The sequence below is a fragment of the Anomaloglossus baeobatrachus genome, chromosome 2, assembly GCF_048569485.1.
Source record: "Anomaloglossus baeobatrachus isolate aAnoBae1 chromosome 2, aAnoBae1.hap1, whole genome shotgun sequence".
Classification (NCBI taxonomy): Eukaryota; Metazoa; Chordata; class Amphibia; order Anura; family Aromobatidae; genus Anomaloglossus; species Anomaloglossus baeobatrachus.
This window is the reverse complement of record NC_134354.1, coordinates 419,791,245-419,805,816: the sequence shown is the minus strand read 5'-3', so window position 1 is coordinate 419,805,816 and position 14,572 is coordinate 419,791,245. Positions and strand designations below refer to the sequence as shown.

At 40.6% G+C, this 14,572-nt stretch overlaps 1 non-coding gene and 1 pseudogene across 1 annotated transcript; both read left to right on the top strand.

Moving 5' to 3' along the window:
* Positions 1-11,950: 11,950 nt before the first annotated feature.
* On the top strand, positions 11,951-12,129 carry LOC142292544 (U2 spliceosomal RNA; annotated as a pseudogene).
* Positions 12,130-13,452: 1,323 nt separating this feature from the next.
* Positions 13,453-13,642, top strand: LOC142292542 (U2 spliceosomal RNA). The gene has a single exon (XR_012750689.1). It is a non-coding gene; the product is annotated as a U2 spliceosomal RNA (small nuclear RNA).
* The last annotated feature ends 930 nt before the right edge of the window (positions 13,643-14,572 follow it).

The following is a 14,572-nucleotide window of genomic DNA, read 5'->3' as shown; positions in this document are numbered from 1 at the left end:
GGAAGACTGTCTGAATTTTTACCAAGACCTGCAGAGGCACCATAAGCATGAGTATATGAGGTACATTTCTGTTACTCCTTTATTTTCTGCAGTGGAGAGACCCCTGACTGTTCATATGTATAATCCATTTACTGAGACCACCATGGTAAAGGCCTTTTTGGCAAGATACTGCTCCTCTGTGAAAGGTGGCATTCCCCAGAGAAATGTCTTTAATGTATTCAATGGAAATATTAAATTTTGGGTACGTTTTAGACCTGACCCAGAGGGTGTTGGAGGTATCATGCACCCCCCGGCCAATTTTTCAATTGGTGGGAATAGGGGGTTTCTCCATTACCCTGGGCAACCATCCTTTTGCCGGAGTTGTTTCCGATATGGACACATTAAAGAAAATTGCCAGCAGGGACTTACCTGCAGAAACTGCAAGAAAGCAGGGCATGAGGCTGCCAACTGCCCCTCCCCCCCTGTATGTGACCTGTGTGGGGATGGGGATCATACATGTAAGTCCTGCCCGACCCTTGGGGATCAGTACGTTCTGGAGAGGAGAAATTTTGACAGGAAACAGGCTAGATTTAATGTCCGTGCAAACATTCAACCTGCAAAAATTGTTGAAAAACCTGCAGGCATTGGAATGGAGCCTGTAATGCCTGCTGCAGTGGGGGATTCCCATCCTCCGCCTGCTCCTGCTATTGCTGAGCCTGTGTCTGTTGGGGAGTGTAGTGCTCTGCAGGAGGTCACTGGTGACTTGCAGGTGCTGCAGGCCTCCGCTGATTCTGCACCTGTGCTATGTGAGGTGGCTGAGACTCCAGAGGCTGCTCAGGGGAATGCTGCAATCAGCACTGACTTCCCCCAGCTGAGCAGCCCTGAGATGGACACCAGTACTGCTGACCTGTCTGCCCCTGGGGAAATCGCCATGTCATCATCCGACGAGGACGCTGCAGGCAACAGCAAGTATTCCCCTGCTGAGCTAGTAGCCTGCTTCCACAAGGTGGTCTCTAAGAGAAAAGACAAGATTGCCGGGGCGACGTCAAGGAGGTGACATGTAGAAAAATCACCAGCAATGTCTTACTCCAAAGCAACTTTTTTTTATTAAACTTCTTGGTGGATTTATGGAAAAAAAGTAGCCAGGAAGGCAGAGTAGGTCATCTGGAGAATTTCAAGACCATATCCATCAAAATCGGTGAAGGCTCTTAGAAGATATAGTCAAAAATCTTCGACGGTGTCAGTTCTGTTGGCTCTGCGCAAAGCCATTAATAAGGCTATGAAGAATTAATCTCTGTGGACCCTGTACTGCGACAGCATTTTCACATCCCACATTCAGGATTTCCGGACTCAGATGAAGGTGCAGAAAATTTTGATACCACCCCCATGAAAATCGGAGGTGGCACACCAAAGATATAAGGAAAAAACTGCGGCAGATTTTAGTGAGTACAAGCGATCAGCGCTATCCCCAAACCATTTACACTGATCACACTGAACCCTGTACCCTGTAAAATTTTATGTGCCCCCCTCTCCTAAATATTACTGTAGACCTTGGGGAGATGTGGAAAAACCCACAGAAATCTTAAAATCCCCCTTCTGTGACACATATATTAACCAACTAGATCCCGAGTTGGGGTCCGAACAGCGGCCATCTTCTGACCACAAAGTGAAAGTGACAGTTGGAGTCAGTGAGGTGCGGCCATTTTATAAGTCCTGGCCATAATATTCCCTAATAGCCACCTATAATCACCCTAAATAGTGGTTATAAACCTTACTGGAAAAGTCCTATTGCTCTGTACTCTTCCCTGGAGGCTGCACTGTCACAATAAAGCAGCATAGCAGAAGTACCAGCAAAATTGATTTAATTAAAAACGTCAAATTTCGGATTTAAAGGGATAGCTCTGATTTCAAAAATTTTTTTTGCAATGGATAAAGGAGCAAGGCAGAAGATAAACCCAACCATAAAAAATGACCAAAAAATCTCCTTGAAGGCGGCACATAAAACCACTCTGGATAAGGAAAATCTTGCCTATAACCTAAAATCCATCACCCCCAAAATAGAAGCTTCAGCAGCCACAGTCCAACATGTAGGAGGAGGTATAGAGACTAAACATCAATCAAGATTAATCCATAGAGATTGTGTGGAGCAGGGGATGAAAAGCACTCAAGCACCACTCCTCAATCTCGCCTCTCATAATAAGGTAGAACAATCCAACATCTCAGACATGGAAACATCATCTTCCAGTTCTAATAAAAGAAAAGGCCAGACTATAAGCAATGATGCGCTAATAGGAGACTTTAACAACTCCTCTCCATCCACTAGTGAAGAATTTGACTCGCTAAGTCCCGATAAACAGAGGCCTAGACTCGATTACAATTCACCTTCACTACCTTCTGCTGAATCAAAGATCCTAAACAGCAGTGAAACTCATCCAAATCTTGTGAAAAATGACTCTGACTCCTATTTAGTAAACCTTATTAAAGCTTTCAATAAAGATATGGTCTTAGCATTCGAAAATCAAACAAAGATCCTACGCGAAGATATTTTACAAGTCAAAAACAGATTGGATGCTAATGAAGCCAGAATATCCCAAGTAGAGGAAAAAGCGGACATACTCTCAAAGGACCAGTGTGAACTACAACTTCAGGTTCAATTTTTAAAGGGCAAAGTGGCTGACTTGGAGGATCGTGGTCGTAGAAATAACATCAAACTTAGAGGCGTTCCGGAGTCGGTAACAAATAATAACCTGGCAACCTACACTAAGGGACTTCTTAAATCTGTTATACCATCTTTATCGGAGTTAGAGATTATGATTGACCGGATACATCGCCTGCCCAAACCCAAATCTCTTCCTTCAGACATCCCCAGGGATGTTATCCTACGTCTCCATTTCTTTACCACAAAAGGGATTTTACTAAAATTTATACGAGAGAACAGGACACTACCGGATCCTTATCATCATATCAAGGTCTTTGCCGACTTCTCCAAGGAGACAATGGAATCAAGAAGAAGATTTAATGACATCACCAAACAACTGCGAGAATGGGGTATTCTTTACAGGTGGGGGTTCCCCACTAAACTTCTTGTCTGGTTAAATGGTAAAACAACCCTCATTAAAACCCCAGAGGATGGCTTAAAACTTATATCTTCATTAAATAATGAAGGGGACCCAAGAACTCAACGCTAATGACCTCTCTGTTCAAATACTATTTTTCATATGAAGTACCTAATATGTATATAATTTCAGGAGAACTGAAAAAGGGTGACCATCCCACCTACTTGGATTACACCATCTTTTCTTAAATCTAGATTTTGAAATAGTCTATTCCCTGGGAGCTTTTCCACCTGGAATTGAACTCAGAGAATCTACAAGAGGACACGTTGCTGTTATTACTCGGATTAAACTACTTTTTTTAATTTTTTCTCTGTCCACGTTTTACTTCAGTATTAATAGAGACAACACTTCTTTCTTGACGGGGAAAGGAGACAAGTATTATTTAGTCTCCTTTCTCTTCCACAAACTTTGACCTCTATTTGAAGGTTTTATCTTACCCGTTTAGTGGAGATACCTTCAGGGAGAACTTTTTTGCATTTGTCATTAAAAGTTTGCTTGCCACTCATATTGGACTCCCTCTTGATCCAACCTAGAAGTTTTTCGTTCAGTTAAAATATATTAGAAATTATTTCCTTACATCCTTAGTAATTTTATCTAGTTGAGGGAAAGTTATATTGTTCATTGGAAGCACTGTAGTTATTTACAGATCTTATAATAACATATTATAATGGTAGTTTTGAAGTAAGTTTCCTTTAGTGCATATTTATATTATTTTTTTATTTTTTTTTTTTTTCTCTACTCTCTTCTCTTTTCCTTTCTCTCCTTTCTTTCCTTTCCCTCCCCTTCCTTACTTCCATCCCTAAACATGACTGTTAAATTCATTTCTTATAACGTCCATGGTCTAAACTCCCCTAGAAAACGATATCTGACCTGGAAAGAACTAAGAAACTCTAAAGCAGATATAGCATGCCTACAAGAGGTGAAATTCACTAGAGACGATCATCCAAAATTCGTTAATAAAAACTTTCCACACATTCTCTCCTCACTAAGTGTTGGAAAAAGAGCAGGAGTAATGATATTGGTTAAAGATACAGTGTCCTTTAAGCTTCTTACTGAGAACAAAGACAAGGAAGGTAGGTATATTGTCATTACCTGTTTAGTAAATAATCATCCCTGTACTATAGTTAATGTGTATGCTCCTAACCACGCCCAAATTGGCTTTCTGGATAAACTATTTGAGTTGGTCCAGGAGGTCAAACAAGGCGATCTTATACTCTTGGGTGATTTCAATCTTGTCCCAGACAATGAACTTGATTCAACAGCTCAGGCAAGACACAAGAAGCACTGTCTGAAACATTGGTTACAAAGACAGGAACTTCTTGATGCCTTTAGATGTATAAACTCTACATCAAAAGAATTCACGTATTATTCTGACATCTATAACACATTTTCCCGGATTGACCTAATACTAACGGACTCATTCACAATCTCTAAAATAAAAAAAATTGAAATTTTACCCAAAACTTTTTCGGATCATTCGCCAATAATATGCGTTGTATGCCTTAATACTTCCTCTTCAAACAATTTTTTATGGAAATGTAACTCTTTCCTCTTAAACTCCCCAACATATAAAAAAGACATTGAAAAGTCAATTAAATTATATTTTGATGAAAATTCAACTGAAAATATGTGCCCTTTTGTAATATGGAATGCTCATAAAGCGGTAATTCGCGGGAGCCTCATCCAATTATCCTCGCAGCATAAAAAACGTCAAAGGGAAAAAGTTACAGCAATACAAAATATGATCAGACAGAAGGAAGAAGCTCAACAAAAACTTGTCTCTCCATCCACAACAATCCACAGGGAAATCTTAACTCTTAGAGCTGAATTAAAATCTGAACTATTGAAAGATTTTGAACAATATTCCCACAATATGCATTTCAATTTTTACACCTCTATCAATAAACCCAGTAGACTGATGGCGCAAAGAGTCAAACAAGCCAGAATCAAAAAAAGGATTCATAAAGTTGCAAAACCCGACAGCTCCTTTGCATATCATCCAAAGGAAATTGCTGAAACTTTCGCCAACTATTACATCAAACTATATAACCTAAAAAATGACCCATCAATTTCCCAACCAGATGACACGACCATTAATAGTTTCCTAGATAGAATTCAACTTCCCAAAATTTCCAAACAACAACTAGACACTCTTAACTCCCCATTTACGGATACAGAAATTATTAGAACAATATCAAACTTAAAATCCAAAAAATCCCCGGGGCCAGATGGGTTTACCAATGACTACTATAAAGCTTTTCCACATGTTCTCTCCCCCTATCTGGTCAATATTTTTAATAAAGCCGCTGACACAGGAACATTTCCTAAAGAAATGCTAGAAGCTACAATTATTATAATTCCAAAATCAAAGGGAAATGAAGACCTCGTAAGCAACTACAGGCCTATATCCTTGATAAATACTGATGTAAAAATCTATGCCAAGTTGATCGCGGACAGGTTAAAAAAAATACTACCTGATATTGTCAATAATGACCAGATGGGATTCGTGGAAAGCCGACAAACTTCTGATGGTACAAGGAGAGTAATAAATCTAGTCTCTCATATCAACAATAGAAAAATCCCTTCTATGCTGTTGGCATTGGATGCAGAGAAGGCTTTTGATCGAATCAATTGGAAATATTTGGAATTGGCTTTATATAAATTTGGATTCGACAAAAAAATTGTTAAAACCATTTTGGCCCTCTATTCTAATCCCACTGCAAAAATATACACCAATAATCACTTATCAAAGCCTTTCCCAATTACAAATGGTACTAGACAAGGATGCCCCCTTTCTCCCCTCCTTTTCGTTCTGGCTATAGAACCCCTTGCAGAGTTAATCAGAAACAATTCCAACATTTTAGGTATAAAAACAAGTAACCGCCATCATAAAATTGGACTTTTTGCGGATGACATTATTCTTTCCCTCTCAGACCCCCTAAACTCTATCATAGAAGCCCAAAAAATCCTGAATGACTATTCAAAGGCTTCCTATTATAAATTAAACAACAATAAATCTAAACTTCTTCCCTTTTTCCTTAAAACTAGTACTATTAGTCTCATTAAAAAAGTTTCCTCTTTTACTTGGGAAGAAAACTCATTTGCCTATTTAGGGATCAAAATTACCAATAACCTGGATTCTTTAGTGGAAACAAATATGGAGGACCTTGTTAAGATTACTCAAAGAAAGATTACAGAAATGCCCAAGAACAATATAAGTTGGTTGGGAAAAATTATGGCATACAAAATGATTATATTACCTAAAATTTTATACTACTTTAGAACGATACCCCTCTTAATCCCATTAAATTATCTATACAAATTACAAAGTCTCTTGAATGAGTTCATCTGGGACAAGAAAAAGCCAAGAATTGCCAAGAATACACTGACGAAACACAAAAGAAGAGGTGGGTTCAGCTTACCCAACATATTATGTTACTATAAGACTAATATCATCAAACAGAGTATAAATTGGATTCTAAACAATCACACCCTCCCATGGCTCGATTTGGAATTATCCCTCAATAACTACTCTTCCCTGCGATCCCTTATCCTACTTCATATCCTGAACCCTAAGCTACCTCTCCCAAACTCCCCTACAATTGCATCCACTATATCAATCTGGAAAAACTTTACCAAGCAAAAATCCAAATTAACCAAATTTGAACAAATCAGTAATTTCCCCCTAAAATTCCTTGCCATAATGACAAATGAGATCATTCCTGAAACATGGAATACTTTGGGCCTAAAATTAATAAAAGACATACACAATGGCAGAGATTTCATCTCATTCTTAGACATTAAAATAAGATATGATATACCTGACTCTGACTTTAAGTTCCTAATTTCTCTGAGGACCTCCCTCCGGAAAATCCTAAGCACTAACTACCCTCTCCCGGACTTTATTAGTATCCTATTCTGCAACTTAGAGAAACAAAGCGTCTGGAGTACTAGTAACATATATAGATTCTTAAATGATGACTATATATTTTGTAAGCAAACCTACATGGAAAGTTGGGAGAAGGATTTAAAGATGTGTTTCTCTGATGAGAAATGGCAAAACTGCCTAAAAGCTACGTACTCCTCCACCATCTCCTCTATCTTACAAGAAACCTTTTATAAAACTTTATCAAGATGGTATCTTACTCCGGTACGTTTAAACAAATTTGATAAATCAAACTCTCCTGATTGTTGGAGAGGATGTGGACATAAGGGTAGCCTATTGCATATCCTATGGGAATGTCCTAAAATTGGAAACATGTGGTCAGAGATCAACAACCTCTTGAATCGTATATCTACTTCAAAGGTTTCAGTCTCCCCACAAATGGCCCTTCTGTCCCTAGATTTGGAGGACACTGACCCTGCCTTGGTTCCCATATTTATACATATATTTCTGATTATTAAGCAACTGTTAACAGTAAACTGGAGAAGTAATGTTATTCCTACCACCTCGGAAATAATTAAGCTAATGAATAAACACCAAGAATATGAGAGAAAGCATGCAATATACAATAATCTTTTCAGTTCATACTACAAAAGATGGAGTCTATGGCCTACAAACATCAGTAATGCCTCAACGTAAATGGAATGAACCCTTCCCCCCCTTTTTTTTTCTTTTGTATCTTTATTTTTCTCTCTCTTCTCTTTTTCATTCTTAGCTTCTTATTGCATTTAAATATGTCTTCACAGAGTCAAATAATAATGTAAATAATAGCAAATGTTATGGGTGTCAACATCTGCAAGTCTACAATATTCGCTAGTCTGATATGATTTTTGTAAATAGTTTAATCCTGTATGTTTTCCCATTTCCCTCCCCCTGTGGTTTTCCCTATATATTTCCAAAATTCCCCCAATAAAAGCCTTGTCCCTTATTTTTCCTCCCTCCCTTCCAATATCCTCCTCCCCCTTAAATTTCAATGGTTAAACATCTTTATGATTACTTATCTAGTTTTGGATATATTTACATAAGAGTGTTTGAAATTCTATGACTGTTATGTTATGTTTTGTTATGTAATAAAAATATTGAAACACTAAGAGAAAAGACAAGAGACCAGTGAAGAGGCTGAAGACGGGGCCACGGGAGAAAGTTGATTTCTACTCCCAAAACCCCTTTGAGGTTCTAAGTCCAGACTCCAATGCCAGCACTACTTCTCTTTCAGGGGTCATTGAAGACCCTATATCTCCAGGCCAATGCTTCCTATCTAATGAAGATGTGGGAGGGTTAGCAGATGTTATCCACTTTGCCAGTGGGACTTGAATGGTTTCTGTTTTGATGCTTTTTTCCTTTGTTTAATTTTTCAGCATGGCTTTGCAACTGAATATTGCCTCTCAGAATGTGCGAGTGTTTCAGTCGTCATATAAGCGTGCGTGTGTGCTTGATTTCTTATCTTCCAAAAATTGTGATGTGGTGTGTGTGCAGGAATGTGGGCTGAATAGGGAACCTAAGAAGAGTGAGTGGGGTTTTGGGGAGGTGGTGTGGTCATTTTCTGCTATAAATAAGAATGATGGGGTGGGGGTTTTGATTCAAAATAAGGACATTAGGATAAAACAAACTGTAATTGTAGAAGAGGGTAGATGTGTGTGTGTTATTTTATGTTATAGGGGGTGGGAATTTAAGCTTATTAATATCTATGCCCCTGCTGATAAAAATCAGAGACTCGCCCTTTTTGAGAAATTGCGTTTTTTTCTGCATGGTAAAATTCCTATTTTTGTTGTTGGTGATTTAAACTGCATCCTGGACAAAAGGGGCAGAGCCGGTTCATACGAGTCCAAGGTGGACGTGACCGGAAATTTATGGAATCGTTTAATTTCAGAGTTTTCGTTAAAGGACGCTGTGGATTCCAAGCCAGGACCCTTTACCTACCATGCAGATGATGGTCAGACCGAGTCCCGTTTGGACTATTTTTTCCTTTCTTCCACTGGGGTAAAATGTGTTAATTATTCGCAAGAAAGGGTTGTTTTCTCTGATCATGAGTGTCTGGTGGGGAGTTTTGAAATTGCTAATTTGTTTTATGGACGTGGTGTGTGGAAAATGAATGTCAGTCTGTTGCAGGATGAAAGGGTGAAGAAGGATTTTGTAAGGCAGTATGCATGGTGGGCTGCAAGGAAAAAAGGGTTTCCAAATTTATTGTTATGGTGGGATTGGGTGAAAGTGAGAATCAGTGTGTTTTTCAGGAAAGCTGGGTACAAGAAAGCCAGAAAGAGGAGGAATCTGTACAAGTGGCAGAATAGGAGGATTTCCTACCTGCATAAATGCAAATCTCTGGGTCTGGATGTAAAGTATGAGCTGGAGAAAGCTAAACGTGAGATGAAAGAGTGGTTTGGGGAGGAGGGCAGGAAAATTATTCTGAGATCTAAAATTGAGGTGAGAGAGAAGAATGAGAAGTGTACCAGTTTCTTCTTTAAGAAGATGTGTGGGGGTGGGCGAGAGATGAATGCAATGTTGGATGAGAATGGTAGTGAGGTGCATGGGAAGGATGTGATCGGTGTAGTGGCTGACTATTATAAGTCCCTGTATGGAGTGAAGGACTGCGATCTGGGGGAGGATGAGGAGGTTCTGAATGTGATTGACAACTTTGTACCTGAATCTGAGTTTCCTTTTTTGCTGAGTGACATTATAGAGGATGAAGTGAAGGAGGTGATTTTTAAGTCTGCTAAAAACAAGTCTCCAGGGGGTGATGGGATCCCTTGGGAGTTCTATAGTAAGTATTGGGATATTGTTGGGAAGGATGTGGTGTCTATTATGAAGTGTTTGTTTTCTGGTTGCAGGATGACGGACAGTATGAAGCAAGGAGTGGTGGTATTGCTGTTTAAGAAAGGTGACAGGCGAGTGGTGGGTAATTGGCGTCCGATCACGCTACTGAATGTGGATTATAAAATATTTGCCAAGCTTTTAGCCAATCGCATGAGGGAGGTAATCTCACATGTTATTATGGAGGATCAGGGGTGTGCGGTTCCTAAGAGGAGGATTCATGAAAATGTGATGTTAGTGAGAGATATGATTGGGGATTGTATGGCAAGGAAGAAGGGGGTGATTGTATGTGTGCTTGATTTTGAGAAGGCATTTGATAGGGTGGCGCATGTGTATTTGTTTTGTGTGTTGAGGAAAATGGGCTTTCCGGAGCATTTGGTTAGTTTATTGTATGGGCTCTATGAAGGGGCTAGAAGTAAGATTCAGGTGAATGGCTTTTTTACTGATAGCTTTGAGATACTTTCTGGGGTTCGGCAGGGGTGCCCTCTGTCACCCATTTTGTTTATTTGTGCTATAGAGCCGTTGTTACAATCTATTAGGAAGGATAAAGTGGTTAAAGGTCTATTGGTTCCGGGTAGTGGAGGAAAACATGTTAAAGCTTTAGGCTATATGGATGACATTTGTATTCTCTGTGAGAATGTCTGTGACGTGTCGAGAGTCAAGCTTCTGGTTAATTTGTTTTGTGTGGCTTCTGCCTTTAAAATTAATTGGGCCAAAAGTAAGATGAAAGGTTTTGGTCTGCCACGTGTTTTACATGATGATCAGATGGAGTGTGTCAGTTCCAGTGTTAGGATCTTAGGTATGGATTTTGATGAAGAGCTGAAAGGTAAGGAAAGTTGGGAGGAGTTAGGGGGTAAAATAGCTAAAAAATTGGAGTTCTGGAGGTTGAGGGATTTGTCCTTTACAGGAAAGGTCTTGATTGTGAAGAGTATCATTTTGCCTATGATACTTTATATTGCTTTGGTTTTTCCTCCATCAACTGTGGCTTTGAAAAAGATAAATCGGGTGCTTTTCTTGTTTTTGTGGGGATGTGGCATGGAAAGGGCGAAACGGGAGATATTGATGAAAAAGAAAAAGCATGGTGGTTTGGATTTTCCAAACTTGGAGGTTTTTATTGGTATAAACTATGTGGCTTTTTTCTGTGAGGTTTTTTTCTAAAGATACTAAAGCCTCTTGTATGTTGAAGTATCAAGCAGGTTCTATGCTAGGAAGGCTGAAGTGGACTGTGCAGGATCTGAGGAAACCTTTTGCCTTCATTTGTCCTGAGTGGTACCTGTTTGTTGAGCTGTTTGTGAAGAAGTTCAGACTTGAGAAGTTTACTGTGAGTCAGTTCATGAAGGAGAAAAAGGAGATAAAAAGGTTGTGTGTGGACGGTTTTGCATGTGGTATCAGTGGTTTGAAATCTGCTGAGTATGAGGAAGTATGGGAAAAACTGAAAAAGTATGAAATCTCTAACAAACAGAAAGATCTGTTATGGATGTCTTGGCATGGTGTGCTGCCGGTAAGATCTGTGCAGAAGAGGAGGGGATTGGTACCCTCAGAGAGGTGCCCGAGGACTGGATGTGGTGATACTGAGGATGTGGAACATGTTTTCTGGTCTTGTGGACATGCAAAGGACGTATGGAGTAATTTGGGTAAGTTGTGTTGGGAGTTGACGGGTGTAAGAGCTTTAACAGCTAAAATGGTTATGTTTGGTCTGTGTAGCTTGAGCACGAGGAAAGAACGAGTGTTTTGGTTGTTTCTGGCATGTGTGAAGGAAGTTCTGTGGAATACCAGGAATTTGTATGTATATAGGAATGAGAATCTTGAAGTGAATGATTGTGTCAGGATGGTTTTGGACAAACTGTATTTCTGCTATAAATGGGATGGTGAAAGAGGTATGGATGCTGAGGGTGAATGGAAATTTCTGAAATGGAAACACTGGGTGTAATGGTTTATACTTTTCTGCTTTTGGTTACTGATTTACGGCTATGGGTGTGTTATACACATTTTTATCACTCTTTTGAAATAAAATTGCCATGAGGATGAGTTTACGTTGCATCCGGTTAAGTTGTGAAACCTCTCTGAGGTGACACTTCTGATTCTGGATGATTACGCAACCTGAATGGTTTTAAAAAAAAAAAAAAAAAATCTGTTCTTATCAGTTTAATATCTGATACGTCCCCTATCTGGGGACCATATATTAAATGGATTTTTAGAACAGGGAGATGGAAAAAGAGCTTGCTCTGTCCACTCCACGCATTGACCTGGTATTGCAGTACCTCCAGGACCGGTGCACCCCTTCTTAACCCAGTTTCCAAAAGCAGAACTCAATTCACCTGATTCATATTAGCCCGATTTGATGAATTGGAAGAAAGCATACGTCTTCATATGCACCTCAATTTGGCCCATTCACTTTTCACACTTCCTCCTTTTGTTTTTTATCGTTCACACTTTTTACTTTCTTTATTCATCCAAATAGCAAACTCATCACCACTCAACCTGACCAACTCGACTATGTCCCTTGCTGCAGTATCTTGTTCTCCGTCTTATCTAGATCATTTGCAATTGAATGGAATAGATCCCTTTTGGACAAAGTGGATTCACCTGCTGCTGCTGCAGTGACCACAGGTGTGATAAGATCTAGAATTGGCATCCGCAATATAAGGAACGTCAAATACTAAGAAAGGGCGGCCTATGAAAGAATTACTACTTTCAATAAGTACACTTAAACGGCTAATTGGGAATAGAAAAACTGTAAAAAGCCCTCTGAGAAAGCCCCCCTCTAACCTTTGTTAGTAAGCTTTTCTGTAGTCGCCTGTTGATGTATTTTCCGTTTGAACTGTGCACAACATGAAGAGACGGAACACTGGCGGCTTGTCACAATGCCCCCGCTGACATCACAATAGCGCTGCTGCCTAGAAAACAAGCTGCGCAGCAGAAGTTGTTCTTTGGGTGGGAGGGTGGGCTAGTGGAAGGAGGGGGCAAGTTCTTTTTTTCCCGGGTGGTAGGGGGATGACAGGAGAAGAAATGCGGGTGGTGAGAAGGGTACAGAGGGCAGGGTTTGGGGGCTGGGAAGGAAAGGGAAAAGATTAGGGTTTGGGGATGATGAAAGGGCTTTCTACGGGTAAGGATGGCAAAGGGTGGCAGTGACGGAAAGTCAGGCAACCTGTCCTGTCCGTCTTTTTGTATCGTGAATTGGAAAGACTGCAAGGGGGAGGGGAGTTGCTTGCGCCCTAAAGGAGGAGTTATTCAGATTCCTTGCAGTGGGCGGCGACTGCAAAACGCACCATTCTTCTTGTTTTTGCTCTGCAAAGCAGCCTTTTCAAGGGTTGGCTTGGGTGACAAAATGTCTTCTGTAGGCGTGGGTTTGTCTCCCTCTCGCTCTCTCTCCCTAAGATGTGTCCGGCATAGGCCAGGGTGCCACTCGAGGCCCAAACCAATTCTGGTTATCGCTTCTCGGCCTTTTGGCTAAGATCAAGTGTAGTTTGGGAGGGTACTACCTTGGTTGGTGCTGAAAGGTGCCAGGGTATTGCACAACTGCTGGCCTTGGGGGAGTGTGCATCGTAGGATGTCATAGCCCTCTTGTGACGGACAGTTACCTGGGCAACGAGAGGCGGTCACTTTATTATTTTCAAACTCATCCTTCAAAAAAAAAAAAAAATCTGTTCTTATCAGTTTAATATCTGATACGTCCCCTATCTGGGGACCATATATTAAATGGATTTTTAGAACAGGGAGATGGAAAAAGAGCTTGCTCTGTCCACTCCACGCATTGACCTGGTATTGCAGTACCTCCAGGACCGGTGCACCCCTTCTTAACCCAGTTTCCAAAAGCAGAACTCAATTCACCTGATTCATATTAGCCCGATTTAATGAATTGGAAGAAAGCATACGTCTTCATATGCACCTCAATTTGGCCCATTCACTTTTCACACTTCCTCCTTTTGTTTTTTATCGTTCACACTTTTTACTTTCTTTATTCATCCAAATAGCAAACTCATCACCACTCAACCTGACCAACTCGACTATGTCCCTTGCTGCAGTATCTTGTTCTCCGTCTTATCTAGATCATTTGCAATTGAATGGAATAGATCCCTTTTGGACAAAGTGGATTCACCTGCTGCTGCTGCAGTGACCACAGGTGTGATAAGATCTAGAATTGGCATCCGCAATATAAGGAACGTCAAATACTAAGAAAGGGCGGCCTATGAAAGAATTACTACTTTCAATAAGTACACTTAAACGGCTAATTGGGAATAGAAAAACTGTAAAAAGCCCTCTGAGAAAGCCCCCCTCTAACCTTTGTTAGTAAGCTTTTCTGTAGTCGCCTGTTGATGTATTTTCCGTTTGAACTGTGCACAACATGAAGAGACGGAACACTGGCGGCTTGTCACAATGCCCCCGCTGACATCACAATAGCGCTGCTGCCTAGAAAACAAGCTGCGCAGCAGAAGTTGTTCTTTGGGTGGGAGGGTGGGCTAGTGGAAGGAGGGGGCAAGTTCTTTTTTTCCCGGGTGGTAGGGGGATGACAGGAGAAGAAATGCGGGTGGTGAGAAGGGTACAGAGGGCAGGGTTTGGGGGCTGGGAAGGAAAGGGAAAAGATTAGGGTTTGGGGATGATGAAAGGGCTTTCTACGGGTAAGGATGGCAAAGGGTGGCAGTGACGGAAAGTCAGGCAACCTGTCCTGTCCGTCTTTTTGTATCGTGAATTGGAAAGACTGCAAGGGGGAGGGGAGTTGCTTGCG